Source organism: Atractosteus spatula (assembly GCF_055471065.1).
Source record: "Atractosteus spatula isolate fAtrSpa1 chromosome 10 unlocalized genomic scaffold, fAtrSpa1.hap1 SUPER_10_unloc_11, whole genome shotgun sequence".
Taxonomy (NCBI): domain Eukaryota; kingdom Metazoa; phylum Chordata; class Actinopteri; order Semionotiformes; family Lepisosteidae; genus Atractosteus; species Atractosteus spatula.
In genome coordinates, this window is record NW_028296614.1 from 261,764 (window position 1) to 283,095 (window position 21,332).

The window sequence follows — 21,332 nt, forward strand, 5'->3', positions numbered from 1 at the left end:
GCTGCCCCCATCTCCTCTGCTCTGCGGCTCCTGCGGAGTGGAGTCCTGCCTGGAGCCGTGTTTGCAGGCGGCGGCTCCCCGCGCTCTGTCTGTGCGTCCAAGAGCTCCTGGGAGGAAGAGAGAGCCCTCCCACTCGGGGGCTTTTCCACGGTCTGTGTGAGGAGGGGCGGGTGTGTCCAGTAGCTTATCGAGCGGAAGCCTGGGGCGGCGGAGAGCTGTGATCGTGCAGACCTTGAGGTGTCACCTCTTTGTCTGCTTTCCCGCCCCCCCTCCGCCCAAGCTCTGCTCCAGAGTAGCCCGGCAACCCCTCACACCTGCACGTGTCACAACCTAAGGTGTGGTCATGAGACACCCATGGGGTGCTGCTCTGTTCTTGCTAATTGTTTCCTGCCCGTCGCAGGCAGGAGTCCATGCGAGGAAGATGCGCTGGACAGAGCTCAGAGGGCACAGCTGGGTGGCTTTCCTTCTGAGTGACGTTCCTGCAACACTCTCCCGCTCCTCTTGGTGCGCTCATGCCGCAACACAGGAAGGCTGGAGCAGGTGGCTGTGGGCTCTGCGCACTGCCGAAATAGGTCAGTTGGGAGAGCGTTAGACTGAAGATCTAAAAGTCCCTGGTTTGATCCCGGGTTTCGGCATTTTGTTTCATCGTGCCCTTTGTTCCTCTCTCCAGCGCCCCCTGCCTAAAGTGACGCTTCCCTTTCTCAGCCCGAAACGCAAGCGAGACACCAGCAGCGGTCCCTGCAGGTTTCCGTAGTGTAGCGGCTATCACGTTCGCCTCACACGCGAAAGGTCCCCGGTTCGGGACCGGGCGGAAACAGCCTCTTTTTGCACGCTCCTGTACTTCACAGAGGTCTTGAGCGACCGGTCATTTGTTCCCAATGTATTTCCGGTGCCTTCATGCACTCTTGTACCAAACGCACGTTCCTTCTGTACGCGGAGCCGATCATTTGCAATTGGGCTGTGCCGACAGACCAGGACGAGCTCTGTCGGCTCAAAAGCAGCGCAGGACCTGCAACAACAACAGAAAGATTAGCATCCAGCGGGGGCCTCTTAGTGAGCCCAAGATCTCATCAAGAATCGGCTCCAGCAACAGGGCTGGGCGCATTGTTCCATTCTCCGACCACTCTCGGTGTAAACAAGTCCCTCCTGGTCTCTGCTTGAAATGCACTTTCCTGCGTTTGCTTTGGGGTAACTGGCTTCCCCTGCATGGGCGAATGTGAAGAAGATCCTTAGTAAGTCATTGAAGAAAACCGAGAAGAGGTCAGAGTGGCCTCTGTCGTTCATCAACGATCCAGTCAGGCAGTACTCCTCTGTAAAGCGCCGTTCGTTCACATCGATTGGCTTTTTTTTGCCTTCATTCGCGCAAGTAGTCAAAGCAGACGCCCCTATTCTGCCGTGACCCGGATTCGAACCGGGGTTGTTGCGGCCACAACGCAAAGTACTGACCACTATACGATCACGGCGAGTTACCGATACCCACGTGGCAGGCCGGAAAAGGCTGTGCTCTCTTCGTGTGACCTAATTCGGAAAAGTCCTGACGTTGCATTTCAACTGAGCCCCAGTATACATCGACCCTTCGACACTCTGAGTGACAACTCTCTTGCGCGTTTTCTCATATTTATGTAGTTTGCTTGCATGATGCCCGGAACAGCAGGGGTGTGTGCTCCCATATGGTCTAGCGGTTAGGATTCCTGGTTTTCACCCAGGCGGCCCGGGTTCGACTCCCGGTATGGGAACGTGTCAGTTTTGCCTCCTGCTTTCCAAAAGATCAGCACCGTGTACGAAGGAGCCGCATTAAAACCACTCGAACGTGCAAAACGCGCGAGAAGAGGGGGCGCTTGTTTCCAACCGAAGACTTCTCGCGTGTGAGACGAGCTGATCATCCCTGCAGGAGGTGGGAGGGTTACTCTGGTAGACAGGGCTGACCTTCGGCAATAGGATTTATACTCTCCAAGATGATATTTGCACTTTCTGGAGAGGCGATTTTCTCCACTTCAGTAGCCCGATTTCGTCGATTGCGTGGAGAGGGCTGTAGAATGTGGCGCCGCCTTTCCTGCTCCGTCCATGACAGGCGTGCTGGTCTCTGGAGAGAGAGCACGGTCCATCAGCGCACTCCAATAAAGGCACTGGAAGCAGCTGAATCGCATTGGCGAAGCTCAGCGCTGGGCCGCTGGGCAGGGATTGCCACCGTTTCCGTAGTGTAGTGGTTATCACGTTCGCCTCACACGCGAAAGGTCCCCGGTTCGAAACCGGGCGGAAACAGACCGGCTTCCTTTGTCGGCACGCACAAAAGGGGATTGGGGATTCGCCTAGCGCAGTGATCGAACAGACCCACTCACCTCTTAGTGTGGCGGGATCTGCACAGTGCATGTCGCAGCGCATCCTGCTTTCACTTCAATGCGCGTCCTGATGTACCCCAGTCTCCCGCGTGACAGGTGCGGATAATCACCACTATACTAACGAGGAAGACATCGCTCTCTCCGACCCCCGGCATCGTGTCCCGACCCACCGTGCTGGAAGCCGACGCCTGCTGTGATTCCTTTACGGAGCAGAAATGACAAACGACCAACTCGGAATGATTTGCCTTTGATGCTTTCAAAGCGTTCTTTGTGCATCGAACAGACCCACTCACCTCTTAGTGTGGCGGGATCTGCACAGTGCATGTCGCAGCGCTTCCTGCTTTCACTTCAATGTGCTTCCTGATGTCGAGTCGTGTGCCGTGCGGAGGCTCTGAAAGCGAGAGCAATGAAAAGGTGCACGGCGCTGTGAAAGAAAACAGAGAAGTGAAAGGCAGTCCTTTCTCTAAGGAGGTAAAAGAAAAGCTTTCTACTCCCCGTCAGGGAATCGAACCCTGGTCTCCCGCGTGACAGGCGGGGATACTTGCCACTATACTAACGAGGAAGACACCGCACTCTCCGATCCTCGGCATCGTGTCCCGACCCAGCGTGCTGGAAGGCGACGCGTGCTGTGATTCCTTTACGGAACAGAAATGACAACCGAGGAGCCGAGAGATCATGTCAGCATTTCGCGTCTGAACGGAAAACACAAACGACCAACTCGGAATGACTTGCTTTTGACGCTTTTCAAAGCGTTCTTTGTGCACGACGACTGCGCCGCCTAGCAGATACAGATGGGTTGTACAACTCTGAACTAGCAAATGGAAGAGGGCTAAGCCCCCTCTCTTTTAGCCCAGGTTCGATCTGTCTCCCAGAATCACCAGGGCGCACGCACACACACACACCCGTGCCGTTGAAGTGCTCTGCTTCATTTCTAAGGGCAACTCAACATTCACTCCTACCCCGAGAACAGAAAAGACAGCGTCCGCAGCAACAACAGCTCAGGTCTCTGCACAGGAGCTAAGCTGCCCCCATCTCCTCTGCTCTGCGGCTCCTGCGGAGTGGAGTCCTGCCTGGAGCCGTGTTTGCAGGCGGCGGCTCCCCGCGCTCTGTCTGTGCGTCCAAGAGCTCCTGGGAGGAAGAGAGAGCCCTCCCACTCGGGGGCTTTTCCACGGTCTGTGTGAGGAGGGGCGGGTGTGTCCAGTAGCTTATCGAGCGGAAGCCTGGGGCGGCGGAGAGCTGTGATCGTGCAGACCTTGAGGTGTCACCTCTTTGTCTGCTTTCCCGCCCCCCCTCCTCCCAAGCTCTGCTCCAGAGTAGCCCGGCAACCCCTCACACCTGCACGTGTCACAACCTAAGGTGTGGTCATGAGACACCCATGGGGTGCTGCTCTGTTCTTGCTAATTGTTTCCTGCCCCTCGCAGGCAGGAGTCCATGCGAGGAAGATGCGCTGGACAGAGCTCAGAGGGCACAGCTGGGTGGCTTTCCTTCTGAGTGACGTTCCTGCAACACTCTCCCGCTCCTCTTGGTGCGCTCATGCCGCAACACAGGAAGGCTGGAGCAGGTGGCTGTGGGCTCTGCGCACTGCCGAAATAGGTCAGTTGGGAGAGCGTTAGACTGAAGATCTAAAAGTCCCTGGTTTGATCCCGGGTTTCGGCATTTTGTTTCATCGCGCCCTTTGTTCCTCTCTCCAGCGCCCCCTGCCTAAAGTGACGCTTCCCTTTCTCAGCCCGAAACGCAAGCGAGACACCAGCAGCGGTCCTTGCAGGTTTCCGTAGTGTAGCGGCTATCTCGTTCGCCTCACACGCGAAAGGTCCCCGGTTCGAGACCGGGTGGAAACAGCCTCTTTTTGCACGCTCCTGTACTTCACAGAGGTCTTGAGCGACCGGTCATTTGTTCCCAATGTATTTCCGGTGCCTTCATGCACTCTTGTACCAAACGCACGTTCCTTCTGTACGCGGAGCCGATCATTTGCAATTGGGCTGTGCCGACAGACCAGGACGAGCTCTGTCGGCTCAAAAGCAGCGCAGGACCTGCAACAACAACAGAAAGATTAGCATCCAGCGGGGGCCTCTTAGTGAGCCCAAGATCTCATCAAGAATCGGCTCCAGCAACAGGGCTGGGCGCATTGTTCCATTCTCCGACCACTCTCGGTGTAAACAAGTCCCTCCTGGTCTCTGCTTGAAATGCACTTTCCTGCGTTTGCTTTGGTGTAACTGGCTTCCCCTGCATGGGCGAATGTGAAGAAGATCCTTAGTAAGTCATTGAAGAAAACCGAGAAGAGGTCAGAGTGGCCTCTGTCGTTCATCAACGATCCAGTCAGGCAGTACTCCTCTGTAAAGCGCCGTTCGTTCACATCGATTGGCTTTTTTTTGCCTTCATTCGCGCAAGTAGTCAAAGCAGACGCCCCTATTCTGCCGTGACCCGGATTCGAACCGGGGTTGTTGCGGCCACAACGCAAAGTACTGACCACTATACGATCACGGCGAGTTACCGATACCCACGTGGCAGGGCGGAAAAGGCTGTGCTCTCTTCGTGTGATCTAATTCGGAAAAGTCCTGACGTTGCATTTCAACTGAGCCCCAGTATACATCGACCCTTCGACACTCTGAGTGACAACTCTCTTGCGCGTTTTCTCATATTTATGTAGTTTGCTTGCATGATGCCCGGAACAGCAGGGGTGTGTGCTCCCATATGGTCTAGCGGTTAGGATTTCTGGTTTTCACCCGGGCGGCCTGGGATCGACTCCCGGTATGGGAACCTGTCAGTTTTGCCTCCTGCTTTCCAAAAGATCAGCACCGTGTACGAAGGAGCCGCATTAAAACCACTCGAACGTGCAAATCGCGCGAGAAGAGGGGGCGCTTGTTTCCAACCGAAGACTTCTCGCGTGTGAGACGAGCTGATCATCCCTGCAGGAGGTGGGAGGGTTACTCTGGTAGACAGGGCTGACCTTCGGCAATAGGATTTATACTCTCCAAGATGATATTTGCACTTTCTGGAGAGGCGATTTTCTCCACTTCAGTAGCCCGATTTCGTCGATTGCGTGGAGAGGGCTGTAGAATGTGGCGCCGCCTTTCCTGCTCCGTCCATGACAGGCGTGCTGGTCTCTGGAGAGAGAGCACGGTCCATCAGCGCACTCCAATAAAGGCACTGGAAGCAGCTGAATCGCATTGGCGAAGCTCAGCGCTGGGCCGCTGGGCAGGGATTGCCACCGTTTCCGTAGTGTAGTGGTTATCACGTTCGCCTCACACGCGAAAGGTCCCCGGTTCGAAACCGGGCGGAAACAGACCGGCTTCCTTTGTCGGCACGCACAAAAGGGGATTGGGGATTCGCCTAGCGCAGTGATCGAACAGACCCACTCACCTCTTAGTGTGGCGGGATCTGCACAGTGCATGTCGCAGCGCATCCTGCTTTCACTTCAATGCGCGTCCTGATGTACCCCAGTCTCCCGCGTGACAGGTGCGGATAATCACCACTATACTAACGAGGAAGACATCGCTCTCTCCGACCCCCGGCATCGTGTCCCGACCCACCGTGCTGGAAGCCGACGCCTGCTGTGATTCCTTTACGGAGCAGAAATGACAACCGAGGAGCCGAGAGATCATTTCAGCATTTCGCGTCTGAACAGAAAACACAAACGACCAACTCGGAATGATTTGCCTTTGATGCTTTCAAAGCGTTCTTTGTGCATCGAACAGACCCACTCACCTCTTAGTGTGGCGGGATCTGCACAGTGCATGTCGCAGCGCTTCCTGCTTTCACTTCAATGTGCTTCCTGATGTCGAGTCGTGTGCCGTGCGGAGGCTCTGAAAGCGAGAGCAATGAAAAGGTGCACGGCGCTGTGAAAGAAAACAGAGAAGTGAAAGGCAGTCCTTTCTCTAAGGAGGTAAAAGAAAAGCTTTCTACTCCCCGTCAGGGAATCGAACCCTGGTCTCCCGCGTGACAGGCGGGGATACTTGCCACTATACTAACGAGGAAGACACCGCACTCTCCGATCCTCGGCATCGTGTCCCGACCCAGCGTGCTGGAAGGCGACGCGTGCTGTGATTCCTTTACGGAACAGAAATGACAACCGAGGAGCCGAGAGATCATGTCAGCATTTCGCGTCTGAACGGAAAACACAAACGACCAACTCGGAATGACTTGCTTTTGACGCTTTTCAAAGCGTTCTTTGTGCACGACGACTGCGCCGCCTAGCAGATACAGATGGGTTGTACAACTCTGAACTAGCAAATGGAAGAGGGCTAAGCCCCCTCTCTTTTAGCCCAGGTTCGATCTGTCTCCCAGAATCACCAGGGCGCACGCACACACACACACCCGTGCCGTTGAAGTGCTCTGCTTCATTTCTAAGGGCAACTCAACATTCACTCCTACCCCGAGAACAGAAAAGACAGCGTCCGCAGCAACAACAGCTCAGGTCTCTGCACAGGAGCTAAGCTGCCCCCATCTCCTCTGCTCTGCGGCTCCTGCGGAGTGGAGTCCTGCCTGGAGCCGTGTTTGCAGGCGGCGGCTCCCCGCGCTCTGTCTGTGCGTCCAAGAGCTCCTGGGAGGAAGAGAGAGCCCTCCCACTCGGGGGCTTTTCCACGGTCTGTGTGAGGAGGGGCGGGTGTGTCCAGTAGCTTATCGAGCGGAAGCCTGGGGCGGCGGAGAGCTGTGATCGTGCAGACCTTGAGGTGTCACCTCTTTGTCTGCTTTCCCGCCCCCCCTCCTCCCAAGCTCTGCTCCAGAGTAGCCCGGCAACCCCTCACACCTGCACGTGTCACAACCTAAGGTGTGGTCATGAGACACCCATGGGGTGCTGCTCTGTTCTTGCTAATTGTTTCCTGCCCCTCGCAGGCAGGAGTCCATGCGAGGAAGATGCGCTGGACAGAGCTCAGAGGGCACAGCTGGGTGGCTTTCCTTCTGAGTGACGTTCCTGCAACACTCTCCCGCTCCTCTTGGTGCGCTCATGCCGCAACACAGGAAGGCTGGAGCAGGTGGCTGTGGGCTCTGCGCACTGCCGAAATAGGTCAGTTGGGAGAGCGTTAGACTGAAGATCTAAAAGTCCCTGGTTTGATCCCGGGTTTCGGCATTTTGTTTCATCGCGCCCTTTGTTCCTCTCTCCAGCGCCCCCTGCCTAAAGTGACGCTTCCCTTTCTCAGCCCGAAACGCAAGCGAGACACCAGCAGCGGTCCTTGCAGGTTTCCGTAGTGTAGCGGCTATCTCGTTCGCCTCACACGCGAAAGGTCCCCGGTTCGAGACCGGGTGGAAACAGCCTCTTTTTGCACGCTCCTGTACTTCACAGAGGTCTTGAGCGACCGGTCATTTGTTCCCAATGTATTTCCGGTGCCTTCATGCACTCTTGTACCAAACGCACGTTCCTTCTGTACGCGGAGCCGATCATTTGCAATTGGGCTGTGCCGACAGACCAGGACGAGCTCTGTCGGCTCAAAAGCAGCGCAGGACCTGCAACAACAACAGAAAGATTAGCATCCAGCGGGGGCCTCTTAGTGAGCCCAAGATCTCATCAAGAATCGGCTCCAGCAACAGGGCTGGGCGCATTGTTCCATTCTCCGACCACTCTCGGTGTAAACAAGTCCCTCCTGGTCTCTGCTTGAAATGCACTTTCCTGCGTTTGCTTTGGTGTAACTGGCTTCCCCTGCATGGGCGAATGTGAAGAAGATCCTTAGTAAGTCATTGAAGAAAACCGAGAAGAGGTCAGAGTGGCCTCTGTCGTTCATCAACGATCCAGTCAGGCAGTACTCCTCTGTAAAGCGCCGTTCGTTCACATCGATTGGCTTTTTTTTGCCTTCATTCGCGCAAGTAGTCAAAGCAGACGCCCCTATTCTGCCGTGACCCGGATTTGAACCGGGGTTGTTGCGGCCACAACGCAAAGTACTGACCACTATACGATCACGGCGAGTTACCGATACCCACGTGGCAGGGCGGAAAAGGCTGTGCTCTCTTCGTGTGATCTAATTCGGAAAAGTCCTGACGTTGCATTTCAACTGAGCCCCAGTATACATCGACCCTTCGACACTCTGAGTGACAACTCTCTTGCGCGTTTTCTCATATTTATGTAGTTTGCTTGCATGATGCCCGGAACAGCAGGGGTGTGTGCTCCCATATGGTCTAGCGGTTAGGATTTCTGGTTTTCACCCGGGCGGCCTGGGATCGACTCCCGGTATGGGAACCTGTCAGTTTTGCCTCCTGCTTTCCAAAAGATCAGCACCGTGTACGAAGGAGCCGCATTAAAACCACTCGAACGTGCAAATCGCGCGAGAAGAGGGGGCGCTTGTTTCCAACCGAAGACTTCTCGCGTGTGAGACGAGCTGATCATCCCTGCAGGAGGTGGGAGGGTTACTCTGGTAGACAGGGCTGACCTTCGGCAATAGGATTTATACTCTCCAAGATGATATTTGCACTTTCTGGAGAGGCGATTTTCTCCACTTCAGTAGCCCGATTTCGTCGATTGCGTGGAGAGGGCTGTAGAATGTGGCGCCGCCTTTCCTGCTCCGTCCATGACAGGCGTGCTGGTCTCTGGAGAGAGAGCACGGTCCATCAGCGCACTCCAATAAAGGCACTGGAAGCAGCTGAATCGCATTGGCGAAGCTCAGCGCTGGGCCGCTGGGCAGGGATTGCCACCGTTTCCGTAGTGTAGTGGTTATCACGTTCGCCTCACACGCGAAAGGTCCCCGGTTCGAAACCGGGCGGAAACAGACCGGCTTCCTTTGTCGGCACGCACAAAAGGGGATTGGGGATTCGCCTAGCGCAGTGATCGAACAGACCCACTCACCTCTTAGTGTGGCGGGATCTGCACAGTGCATGTCGCAGCGCATCCTGCTTTCACTTCAATGCGCGTCCTGATGTACCCCAGTCTCCCGCGTGACAGGTGCGGATAATCACCACTATACTAACGAGGAAGACATCGCTCTCTCCGACCCCCGGCATCGTGTCCCGACCCACCGTGCTGGAAGCCGACGCCTGCTGTGATTCCTTTACGGAGCAGAAATGACAACCGAGGAGCCGAGAGATCATTTCAGCATTTCGCGTCTGAACAGAAAACACAAACGACCAACTCGGAATGATTTGCCTTTGATGCTTTCAAAGCGTTCTTTGTGCATCGAACAGACCCACTCACCTCTTAGTGTGGCGGGATCTGCACAGTGCATGTCGCAGCGCTTCCTGCTTTCACTTCAATGTGCTTCCTGATGTCGAGTCGTGTGCCGTGCGGAGGCTCTGAAAGCGAGAGCAATGAAAAGGTGCACGGCGCTGTGAAAGAAAACAGAGAAGTGAAAGGCAGTCCTTTCTCTAAGGAGGTAAAAGAAAAGCTTTCTACTCCCCGTCAGGGAATCGAACCCTGGTCTCCCGCGTGACAGGCGGGGATACTTGCCACTATACTAACGAGGAAGACACCGCACTCTCCGATCCTCGGCATCGTGTCCCGACCCAGCGTGCTGGAAGGCGACGCGTGCTGTGATTCCTTTACGGAACAGAAATGACAACCGAGGAGCCGAGAGATCATGTCAGCATTTCGCGTCTGAACGGAAAACACAAACGACCAACTCGGAATGACTTGCTTTTGACGCTTTTCAAAGCGTTCTTTGTGCACGACGACTGCGCCGCCTAGCAGATACAGATGGGTTGTACAACTCTGAACTAGCAAATGGAAGAGGGCTAAGCCCCCTCTCTTTTAGCCCAGGTTCGATCTGTCTCCCAGAATCACCAGGGCGCACGCACACACACACACCCATGCCGTTGAAGTGCTCTGCTTCATTTCTAAGGGCAACTCAACATTCACTCCTACCCCGAGAACAGAAAAGACAGCGTCCGCAGCAACAACAGCTCAGGTCTCTGCACAGGAGCTAAGCTGCCCCCATCTCCTCTGCTCTGCGGCTCCTGCGGAGTGGAGTCCTGCCTGGAGCCGTGTTTGCAGGCGGCGGCTCCCCGCGCTCTGTCTGTGCGTCCAAGAGCTCCTGGGAGGAAGAGAGAGCCCTCCCACTCGGGGGCTTTTCCACGGTCTGTGTGAGGAGGGGCGGGTGTGTCCAGTAGCTTATCGAGCGGAAGCCTGGGGCGGCGGAGAGCTGTGATCGTGCAGACCTTGAGGTGTCACCTCTTTGTCTGCTTTCCCGCCCCCCCTCCTCCCAAGCTCTGCTCCAGAGTAGCCCGGCAACCCCTCACACCTGCACGTGTCACAACCTAAGGTGTGGTCATGAGACACCCATGGGGTGCTGCTCTGTTCTTGCTAATTGTTTCCTGCCCCTCGCAGGCAGGAGTCCATGCGAGGAAGATGCGCTGGACAGAGCTCAGAGGGCACAGCTGGGTGGCTTTCCTTCTGAGTGACGTTCCTGCAACACTCTCCCGCTCCTCTTGGTGCGCTCATGCCGCAACACAGGAAGGCTGGAGCAGGTGGCTGTGGGCTCTGCGCACTGCCGAAATAGGTCAGTTGGGAGAGCGTTAGACTGAAGATCTAAAAGTCCCTGGTTTGATCCCGGGTTTCGGCATTTTGTTTCATCGCGCCCTTTGTTCCTCTCTCCAGCGCCCCCTGCCTAAAGTGACGCTTCCCTTTCTCAGCCCGAAACGCAAGCGAGACACCAGCAGCGGTCCTTGCAGGTTTCCGTAGTGTAGCGGCTATCTCGTTCGCCTCACACGCGAAAGGTCCCCGGTTCGAGACCGGGTGGAAACAGCCTCTTTTTGCACGCTCCTGTACTTCACAGAGGTCTTGAGCGACCGGTCATTTGTTCCCAATGTATTTCCGGTGCCTTCATGCACTCTTGTACCAAACGCACGTTCCTTCTGTACGCGGAGCCGATCATTTGCAATTGGGCTGTGCCGACAGACCAGGACGAGCTCTGTCGGCTCAAAAGCAGCGCAGGACCTGCAACAACAACAGAAAGATTAGCATCCAGCGGGGGCCTCTTAGTGAGCCCAAGATCTCATCAAGAATCGGCTCCAGCAACAGGGCTGGGCGCATTGTTCCATTCTCCGACCACTCTCGGTGTAAACAAGTCCCTCCTGGTCTCTGCTTGAAATGCACTTTCCTGCGTTTGCTTTGGTGTAACTGGCTTCCCCTGCATGGGCGAATGTGAAGAAGATCCTTAGTAAGTCATTGAAGAAAACCGAGAAGAGGTCAGAGTGGCCTCTGTCGTTCATCAACGATCCAGTCAGGCAGTACTCCTCTGTAAAGCGCCGTTCGTTCACATCGATTGGCTTTTTTTTGCCTTCATTCGCGCAAGTAGTCAAAGCAGACGCCCCTATTCTGCCGTGACCCGGATTTGAACCGGGGTTGTTGCGGCCACAACGCAAAGTACTGACCACTATACGATCACGGCGAGTTACCGATACCCACGTGGCAGGGCGGAAAAGGCTGTGCTCTCTTCGTGTGATCTAATTCGGAAAAGTCCTGACGTTGCATTTCAACTGAGCCCCAGTATACATCGACCCTTCGACACTCTGAGTGACAACTCTCTTGCACGTTTTCTCATATTTATGTAGTTTGCTTGCATGATGCCCGGAACAGCAGGGGTGTGTGCTCCCATATGGTCTAGCGGTTAGGATTTCTGGTTTTCACCCGGGCGGCCTGGGATCGACTCCCGGTATGGGAACCTGTCAGTTTTGCCTCCTGCTTTCCAAAAGATCAGCACCGTGTACGAAGGAGCCGCATTAAAACCACTCGAACGTGCAAATCGCGCGAGAAGAGGGGGCGCTTGTTTCCAACCGAAGACTTCTCGCGTGTGAGACGAGCTGATCATCCCTGCAGGAGGTGGGAGGGTTACTCTGGTAGACAGGGCTGACCTTCGGCAATAGGATTTATACTCTCCAAAATGATATTTGCACTTTCTGGAGAGGCGATTTTCTCCACTTCAGTAGCCCGATTTCGTCGATTGCGTGGAGAGGGCTGTAGAATGTGGCGCCGCCTTTCCTGCTCCGTCCATGACAGGCGTGCTGGTCTCTGGAGAGAGAGCACGGTCCATCAGCGCACTCCAATAAAGGCACTGGAAGCAGCTGAATCGCATTGGCGAAGCTCAGCGCTGGGCCGCTGGGCAGGGATTGCCACCGTTTCCGTAGTGTAGTGGTTATCACGTTCGCCTCACACGCGAAAGGTCCCCGGTTCGAAACCGGGCGGAAACAGACCGGCTTCCTTTGTCGGCACGCACAAAAGGGGATTGGGGATTCGCCTAGCGCAGTGATCGAACAGACCCACTCACCTCTTAGTGTGGCGGGATCTGCACAGTGCATGTCGCAGCGCATCCTGCTTTCACTTCAATGCGCGTCCTGATGTACCCCAGTCTCCCGCGTGACAGGTGCGGATAATCACCACTATACTAACGAGGAAGACATCGCTCTCTCCGACCCCCGGCATCGTGTCCCGACCCACCGTGCTGGAAGCCGACGCCTGCTGTGATTCCTTTACGGAGCAGAAATGACAACCGAGGAGCCGAGAGATCATTTCAGCATTTCGCGTCTGAACAGAAAACACAAACGACCAACTCGGAATGATTTGCCTTTGATGCTTTCAAAGCGTTCTTTGTGCATCGAACAGACCCACTCACCTCTTAGTGTGGCGGGATCTGCACAGTGCATGTCGCAGCGCTTCCTGCTTTCACTTCAATGTGCTTCCTGATGTCGAGTCGTGTGCCGTGCGGAGGCTCTGAAAGCGAGAGCAATGAAAAGGTGCACGGCGCTGTGAAAGAAAACAGAGAAGTGAAAGGCAGTCCTTTCTCTAAGGAGGTAAAAGAAAAGCTTTCTACTCCCCGTCAGGGAATCGAACCCTGGTCTCCCGCGTGACAGGCGGGGATACTTGCCACTATACTAACGAGGAAGACACCGCACTCTCCGATCCTCGGCATCGTGTCCCGACCCAGCGTGCTGGAAGGCGACGCGTGCTGTGATTCCTTTACGGAACAGAAATGACAACCGAGGAGCCGAGAGATCATGTCAGCATTTCGCGTCTGAACGGAAAACACAAACGACCAACTCGGAATGACTTGCTTTTGACGCTTTTCAAAGCGTTCTTTGTGCACGACGACTGCGCCGCCTAGCAGATACAGATGGGTTGTACAACTCTGAACTAGCAAATGGAAGAGGGCTAAGCCCCCTCTCTTTTAGCCCAGGTTCGATCTGTCTCCCAGAATCACCAGGGCGCACGCACACACACACACCCGTGCCGTTGAAGTGCTCTGCTTCATTTCTAAGGGCAACTCAACATTCACTCCTACCCCGAGAACAGAAAAGACAGCGTCCGCAGCAACAACAGCTCAGGTCTCTGCACAGGAGCTAAGCTGCCCCCATCTCCTCTGCTCTGCGGCTCCTGCGGAGTGGAGTCCTGCCTGGAGCCGTGTTTGCAGGCGGCGGCTCCCCGCGCTCTGTCTGTGCGTCCAAGAGCTCCTGGGAGGAAGAGAGAGCCCTCCCACTCGGGGGCTTTTCCACGGTCTGTGTGAGGAGGGGCGGGTGTGTCCAGTAGCTTATCGAGCGGAAGCCTGGGGCGGCGGAGAGCTGTGATCGTGCAGACCTTGAGGTGTCACCTCTTTGTCTGCTTTCCCGCCCCCCCTCCTCCCAAGCTCTGCTCCAGAGTAGCCCGGCAACCCCTCACACCTGCACGTGTCACAACCTAAGGTGTGGTCATGAGACACCCATGGGGTGCTGCTCTGTTCTTGCTAATTGTTTCCTGCCCCTCGCAGGCAGGAGTCCATGCGAGGAAGATGCGCTGGACAGAGCTCAGAGGGCACAGCTGGGTGGCTTTCCTTCTGAGTGACGTTCCTGCAACACTCTCCCGCTCCTCTTGGTGCGCTCATGCCGCAACACAGGAAGGCTGGAGCAGGTGGCTGTGGGCTCTGCGCACTGCCGAAATAGGTCAGTTGGGAGAGCGTTAGACTGAAGATCTAAAAGTCCCTGGTTTGATCCCGGGTTTCGGCATTTTGTTTCATCGCGCCCTTTGTTCCTCTCTCCAGCGCCCCCTGCCTAAAGTGACGCTTCCCTTTCTCAGCCCGAAACGCAAGCGAGACACCAGCAGCGGTCCTTGCAGGTTTCCGTAGTGTAGCGGCTATCTCGTTCGCCTCACACGCGAAAGGTCCCCGGTTCGAGACCGGGTGGAAACAGCCTCTTTTTGCACGCTCCTGTACTTCACAGAGGTCTTGAGCGACCGGTCATTTGTTCCCAATGTATTTCCGGTGCCTTCATGCACTCTTGTACCAAACGCACGTTCCTTCTGTACGCGGAGCCGATCATTTGCAATTGGGCTGTGCCGACAGACCAGGACGAGCTCTGTCGGCTCAAAAGCAGCGCAGGACCTGCAACAACAACAGAAAGATTAGCATCCAGCGGGGGCCTCTTAGTGAGCCCAAGATCTCATCAAGAATCGGCTCCAGCAACAGGGCTGGGCGCATTGTTCCATTCTCCGACCACTCTCGGTGTAAACAAGTCCCTCCTGGTCTCTGCTTGAAATGCACTTTCCTGCGTTTGCTTTGGTGTAACTGGCTTCCCCTGCATGGGCGAATGTGAAGAAGATCCTTAGTAAGTCATTGAAGAAAACCGAGAAGAGGTCAGAGTGGCCTCTGTCGTTCATCAACGATCCAGTCAGGCAGTACTCCTCTGTAAAGCGCCGTTCGTTCACATCGATTGGCTTTTTTTTGCCTTCATTCGCGCAAGTAGTCAAAGCAGACGCCCCTATTCTGCCGTGACCCGGATTCGAACCGGGGTTGTTGCGGCCACAACGCAAAGTACTGACCACTATACGATCACGGCGAGTTACCGATACCCACGTGGCAGGGCGGAAAAGGCTGTGCTCTCTTCGTGTGATCTAATTCGGAAAAGTCCTGACGTTGCATTTCAACTGAGCCCCAGTATACATCGACCCTTCGACACTCTGAGTGACAACTCTCTTGCGCGTTTTCTCATATTTATGTAGTTTGCTTGCATGATGCCCGGAACAGCAGGGGTGTGTGCTCCCATATGGTCTAGCGGTTAGGATTTCTGGTTTTCACCCGGGCGGCCTGGGATCGACTCCCGGTATGGGAACCTGTCAGTTTTGCCTCCTGCTTTCCAAAAGATCAGCACCGTGTACGAAGGAGCCGCATTAAAACCACTCGAACGTGCAAATCGCGCGAGAAGAGGGGGCGCTTGTTTCCAAACGAAGACTTCTCGCGTGTGAGACGAGCTGATCATCCCTGCAGGAGGTGGGAGGGTTACTCTGGTAGACAGGGCTGACCTTCGGCAATAGGATTTATACTCTCCAAGATGATATTTGCACTTTCTGGAGAGGCGATTTTCTCCACTTCAGTAGCCCGATTTCGTCGATTGCGTGGAGAGGGCTGTAGAATGTGGCGCCGCCTTTCCTGCTCCGTCCATGACAGGCGTGCTGGTCTCTGGAGAGAGAGCACGGTCCATCAGCGCACTCCAATAAAGGCACTGGAAGCAGCTGAATCGCATTGGCGAAGCTCAGCGCTGGGCCGCTGGGCAGGGATTGCCACCGTTTCCGTAGTGTAGTGGTTATCACGTTCGCCTCACACGCGAAAGGTCCCCGGTTCGAAACCGGGCGGAAACAGACCGGCTTCCTTTGTCGGCACGCACAAAAGGGGATTGGGGATTCGCCTAGCGCAGTGATCGAACAGACCCACTCACCTCTTAGTGTGGCGGGATCTGCACAGTGCATGTCGCAGCGCATCCTGCTTTCACTTCAATGCGCGTCCTGATGTACCCCAGTCTCCCGCGTGACAGGTGCGGATAATCACCACTATACTAACGAGGAAGACATCGCTCTCTCCGACCCCCGGCATCGTGTCCCGACCCACCGTGCTGGAAGCCGACGCCTGCTGTGATTCCTTTACGGAGCAGAAATGACAACCGAGGAGCCGAGAGATCATTTCAGCATTTCGCGTCTGAACAGAAAACACAAACGACCAACTCGGAATGATTTGCCTTTGATGCTTTCAAAGCGTTCTTTGTGCATCGAACAGACCCACTCACCTCTTAGTGTGGCGGGATCTGCACAGTGCATGTCGCAGCGCTTCCTGCTTTCACTTCAATGTGCTTCCTGATGTCGAGTCGTGTGCCGTGCGGAGGCTCTGAAAGCGAGAGCAATGAAAAGGTGCACGGCGCTGTGAAAGAAAACAGAGAAGTGAAAGGCAGTCCTTTCTCTAAGGAGGTAAAAGAAAAGCTTTCTACTCCCCGTCAGGGAATCGAACCCTGGTCTCCCGCGTGACAGGCGGGGATACTTGCCACTATACTAACGAGGAAGACACCGCACTCTCCGATCCTCGGCATCGTGTCCCGACCCAGCGTGCTGGAAGGCGACGCGTGCTGTGATTCCTTTACGGAACAGAAATGACAACCGAGGAGCCGAGAGATCATGTCAGCATTTCGCGTCTGAACGGAAAACACAAACGACCAACTCGGAATGACTTGCTTTTGACGCTTTTCAAAGCGTTCTTTGTGCACGACGACTGCGCCGCCTAGCAGATACAGATGGGTTGTACAACTCTGAACTAGCAAATGGAAGAGGGCTAAGCCCCCTCTCTTTTAGCCCAGGTTCGATCTGTCTCCCAGAATCACCAGGGCGCACGCACACACACACACCCGTGCCGTTGAAGTGCTCTGCTTCATTTCTAAGGGCAACTCAACATTCACTCCTACCCCGAGAACAGAAAAGACAGCGTCCGCAGCAACAACAGCTCAGGTCTCTGCACAGGAGCTAAGCTGCCCCCATCTCCTCTGCTCTGCGGCTCCTGCGGAGTGGAGTCCTGCCTGGAGCCGTGTTTGCAGGCGGCGGCTCCCCGCGCTCTGTCTGTGCGTCCAAGAGCTCCTGGGAGGAAGAGAGAGCCCTCCCACTCGGGGGCTTTTCCACGGTCTGTGTGAGGAGGGGCGGGTGTGTCCAGTAGCTTATCGAGCGGAAGCCTGGGGCGGCGGAGAGCTGTGATCGTGCAGACCTTGAGGTGTCACCTCTTTGTCTGCTTTCCCGCCCCCCCTCCTCCCAAGCTCTGCTCCAGAGTAGCCCGGCAACCCCTCACACCTGCACGTGTCACAACCTAAGGTGTGGTCATGAGACACCCATGGGGTGCTGCTCTGTTCTTGCTAATTGTTTCCTGCCCCTCGCAGGCAGGAGTCCATGCGAGGAAGATGCGCTGGACAGAGCTCAGAGGGCACAGCTGGGTGGCTTTCCTTCTGAGTGACGTTCCTGCAACACTCTCCCGCTCCTCTTGGTGCGCTCATGCCGCAACACAGGAAGGCTGGAGCAGGTGGCTGTGGGCTCTGCGCACTGCCGAAATAGGTCAGTTGGGAGAGCGTTAGACTGAAGATCTAAAAGTCCCTGGTTTGATCCCGGGTTTCGGCATTTTGTTTCATCGCGCCCTTTGTTCCTCTCTCCAGCGCCCCCTGCCTAAAGTGACGCTTCCCTTTCTCAGCCCGAAACGCAAGCGAGACACCAGCAGCGGTCCTTGCAGGTTTCCGTAGTGTAGCGGCTATCTCGTTCGCCTCACACGCGAAAGGTCCCCGGTTCGAGACCGGGTGGAAACAGCCTCTTTTTGCACGCTCCTGTACTTCACAGAGGTCTTGAGCGACCGGTCATTTGTTCCCAATGTATTTCCGGTGCCTTCATGCACTCTTGTACCAAACGCACGTTCCTTCTGTACGCGGAGCCGATCATTTGCAATTGGGCTGTGCCGACAGACCAGGACGAGCTCTGTCGGCTCAAAAGCAGCGCAGGACCTGCAACAACAACAGAAAGATTAGCATCCAGCGGGGGCCTCTTAGTGAGCCCAAGATCTCATCAAGAATCGGCTCCAGCAACAGGGCTGGGCGCATTGTTCCATTCTCCGACCACTCTCGGTGTAAACAAGTCCCTCCTGGTCTCTGCTTGAAATGCACTTTCCTGCGTTTGCTTTGGTGTAACTGGCTTCCCCTGCATGGGCGAATGTGAAGAAGATCCTTAGTAAGTCATTGAAGAAAACCGAGAAGAGGTCAGAGTGGCCTCTGTCGTTCATCAACGATCCAGTCAGGCAGTACTCCTCTGTAAAGCGCCGTTCGTTCACATCGATTGGCTTTTTTTTGCCTTCATTCGCGCAAGTAGTCAAAGCAGACGCCCCTATTCTGCCGTGACCCGGATTCGAACCGGGGTTGTTGCGGCCACAACGCAAAGTACTGACCACTATACGATCACGGCGAGTTACCGATACCCACGTGGCAGGGCGGAAAAGGCTGTGCTCTCTTCGTGTGATCTAATTCGGAAAAGTCCTGACGTTGCATTTCAACTGAGCCCCAGTATACATCGACCCTTCGACACTCTGAGTGACAACTCTCTTGCGCGTTTTCTCATATTTATGTAGTTTGCTTGCATGATGCCCGGAACAGCAGGGGTGTGTGCTCCCATATGGTCTAGCGGTTAGGATTTCTGGTTTTCACCCGGGCGGCCTGGGATCGACTCCCGGTATGGGAACCTGTCAGTTTTGCCTCCTGCTTTCCAAAAGATCAGCACCGTGTACGAAGGAGCCGCATTAAAACCACTCGAACGTGCAAATCGCGCGAGAAGAGGGGGCGCTTGTTTCCAACCGAAGACTTCTCGCGTGTGAGACGAGCTGATCATCCCTGCAGGAGGTGGGAGGGTTACTCTGGTAGACAGGGCTGACCTTCGGCAATAGGATTTATACTCTCCAAGATGATATTTGCACTTTCTGGAGAGGCGATTTTCTCCACTTCAGTAGCCCGATTTCGTCGATTGCGTGGAGAGGGCTGTAGAATGTGGCGCCGCCTTTCCTGCTCCGTCCATGACAGGCGTGCTGGTCTCTGGAGAGAGAGCACGGTCCATCAGCGCACTCCAATAAAGGCACTGGAAGCAGCTGAATCGCATTGGCGAAGCTCAGCGCTGGGCCGCTGGGCAGGGATTGCCACCGTTTCCGTAGTGTAGTGGTTATCACGTTCGCCTCACACGCGAAAGGTCCCCGGTTCGAAACCGGGCGGAAACAGACCGGCTTCCTTTGTCGGCACGCACAAAAGGGGATTGGGGATTCGCCTAGCGCAGTGATCGAACAGACCCACTCACCTTTTAGTGTGGCGGGATCTGCACAGTGCATGTCGCAGCGCATCCTGCTTTCACTTCAATGCGCGTCCTGATGTACCCCAGTCTCCCGCGTGACAGGTGCGGATAATCACCACTATACTAACGAGGAAGACATCGCTCTCTCCGACCCCCGGCATCGTGTCCCGACCCACCGTGCTGGAAGCCGACGCCTGCTGTGATTCCTTTACGGAGCAGAAATGACAACCGAGGAGCCGAGAGATCATTTCAGCATTTCGCGTCTGAACAGAAAACACAAACGACCAACTCGGAATGATTTGCCTTTGATGCTTTCAAAGCGTTCTTTGTGCATCGAACAGACCCACTCACCTCTTAGTGTGGCGGGATCTGCACAGTGCATGTCGCAGCGCTTCCTGCTTTCACTTCAATGTGCTTCCTGATGTCGAGTCGTGTGCCGTGCGGAGGCTCTGAAAGCGAGAGCAATGAAAAGGTGCACGGCGCTGTGAAAGAAAACAGAGAAGTGAAAGGCAGTCCTTTCTCTAAGGAGGTAAAAGAAAAGCTTTCTACTCCCCGTCAGGGAATCGAACCCTGGTCTCCCGCGTGACAGGCGGGGATACTTGCCACTATACTAACGAGGAAGACACCGCACTCTCCGATCCTCGGCATCGTGTCCCGACCCAGCGTGCTGGAAGGCGACGCGTGCTGTGATTCCTTTACGGAACAGAAATGACAACCGAGGAGCCGAGAGATCATGTCAGCATTTCGCGTCTGAACGGAAAACACAAACGACCAACTCGGAATGACTTGCTTTTGACGCTTTTCAAAGCGTTCTTTGTGCACGACGACTGCGCCGCCTAGCAGATACAGATGGGTTGTACAACTCTGAACTAGCAAATGGAAGAGGGCTAAGCCCCCTCTCTTTTAGCCCAGGTTCGATCTGTCTCCCAGAATCACCAGGGCGCACGCACACACACACACCCGTGCCGTTGAAGTGCTCTGCTTCATTTCTAAGGGCAACTCAACATTCACTCCTACCCCGAGAACAGAAAAGACAGCGTCCGCAGCAACAACAGCTCAGGTCTCTGCACAGGAGCTAAGCTGCCCCCATCTCCTCTGCTCTGCGGCTCCTGCGGAGTGGAGTCCTGCCTGGAGCCGTGTTTGCAGGCGGCGGCTCCCCGCGCTCTGTCTGTGCGTCCAAGAGCTCCTGGGAGGAAGAGAGAGCCCTCCCACTCGGGGGCTTTTCCACGGTCTGTGTGAGGAGGGGCGGGTGTGTCCAGTAGCTTATCGAGCGGAAGCCTGGGGCGGCGGAGAGCTGTGATCGTGCAGACCTTGAGGTGTCACCTCTTTGTCTGCTTTCCCGCCCCCCCTCCTCCCAAGCTCTGCTCCAGAGTAGCCCGGCAACCCCTCACACCTGCACGTGTCACAACCTAAGGTGTGGTCATGAGACACCCATGGGGTGCTGCTCTGTTCTTGCTAATTGTTTCCTGCCCCTCGCAGGCAGGAGTCCATGCGAGGAAGATGCGCTGGACAGAGCTCAGAGGGCACAGCTGGGTGGCTTTCCTTCTGAGTGACGTTCCTGCAACACTCTCCCGCTCCTCTTGGTGCGCTCATGCCGCAACACAGGAAGGCTGGAGCAGGTGGCTGTGGGCTCTGCGCACTGCCGAAATAGGTCAGTTGGGAGAGCGTTAGACTGAAGATCTAAAAGTCCCTGGTTTGATCCCGGGTTTCGGCATTTTGTTTCATCGCGCCCTTTGTTCCTCTCTCCAGCGCCCCCTGCCTAAAGTGACGCTTCCCTTTCTCAGCCCGAAACGCAAGCGAGACACCAGCAGCGGTCCTTGCAGGTTTCCGTAGTGTAGCGGCTATCTCGTTCGCCTCACACGCGAAAGGTCCCCGGTTCGAGACCGGGTGGAAACAGCCTCTTTTTGCACGCTCCTGTACTTCACAGAGGTCTTGAGCGACCGGTCATTTGTTCCCAATGTATTTCCGGTGCCTTCATGCACTCTTGTACC

At 55.4% G+C, this 21,332-nt stretch overlaps 7 non-coding genes across 7 annotated transcripts; all 7 read left to right on the plus strand.

Annotated features, from left to right (window-relative positions):
• Positions 1-1,664: 1,664 nt before the first annotated feature.
• Positions 1,665-1,736, plus strand: trnae-uuc (transfer RNA glutamic acid (anticodon UUC)). The gene has a single exon. It is a non-coding gene; the product is annotated as a tRNA-Glu (tRNA).
• A 453-nt stretch (positions 1,737-2,189) lies between these two features.
• trnav-cac (transfer RNA valine (anticodon CAC)) lies at positions 2,190-2,262 on the plus strand. The gene has a single exon. It is a non-coding gene; the product is annotated as a tRNA-Val (tRNA).
• A 3,287-nt stretch (positions 2,263-5,549) lies between these two features.
• trnav-cac (transfer RNA valine (anticodon CAC)) lies at positions 5,550-5,622 on the plus strand. The gene has a single exon. It is a non-coding gene; the product is annotated as a tRNA-Val (tRNA).
• Positions 5,623-8,961: 3,339 nt separating this feature from the next.
• trnav-cac (transfer RNA valine (anticodon CAC)) lies at positions 8,962-9,034 on the plus strand. The gene has a single exon. It is a non-coding gene; the product is annotated as a tRNA-Val (tRNA).
• Positions 9,035-12,373: 3,339 nt separating this feature from the next.
• Positions 12,374-12,446, plus strand: trnav-cac (transfer RNA valine (anticodon CAC)). Its single transcript has one exon. It is a non-coding gene; the product is annotated as a tRNA-Val (tRNA).
• A 3,339-nt stretch (positions 12,447-15,785) lies between these two features.
• On the plus strand, positions 15,786-15,858 carry trnav-cac (transfer RNA valine (anticodon CAC)). The gene has a single exon. It is a non-coding gene; the product is annotated as a tRNA-Val (tRNA).
• Positions 15,859-19,197: 3,339 nt separating this feature from the next.
• On the plus strand, positions 19,198-19,270 carry trnav-cac (transfer RNA valine (anticodon CAC)). The gene has a single exon. It is a non-coding gene; the product is annotated as a tRNA-Val (tRNA).
• Positions 19,271-21,332: the final 2,062 nt, after the last annotated feature.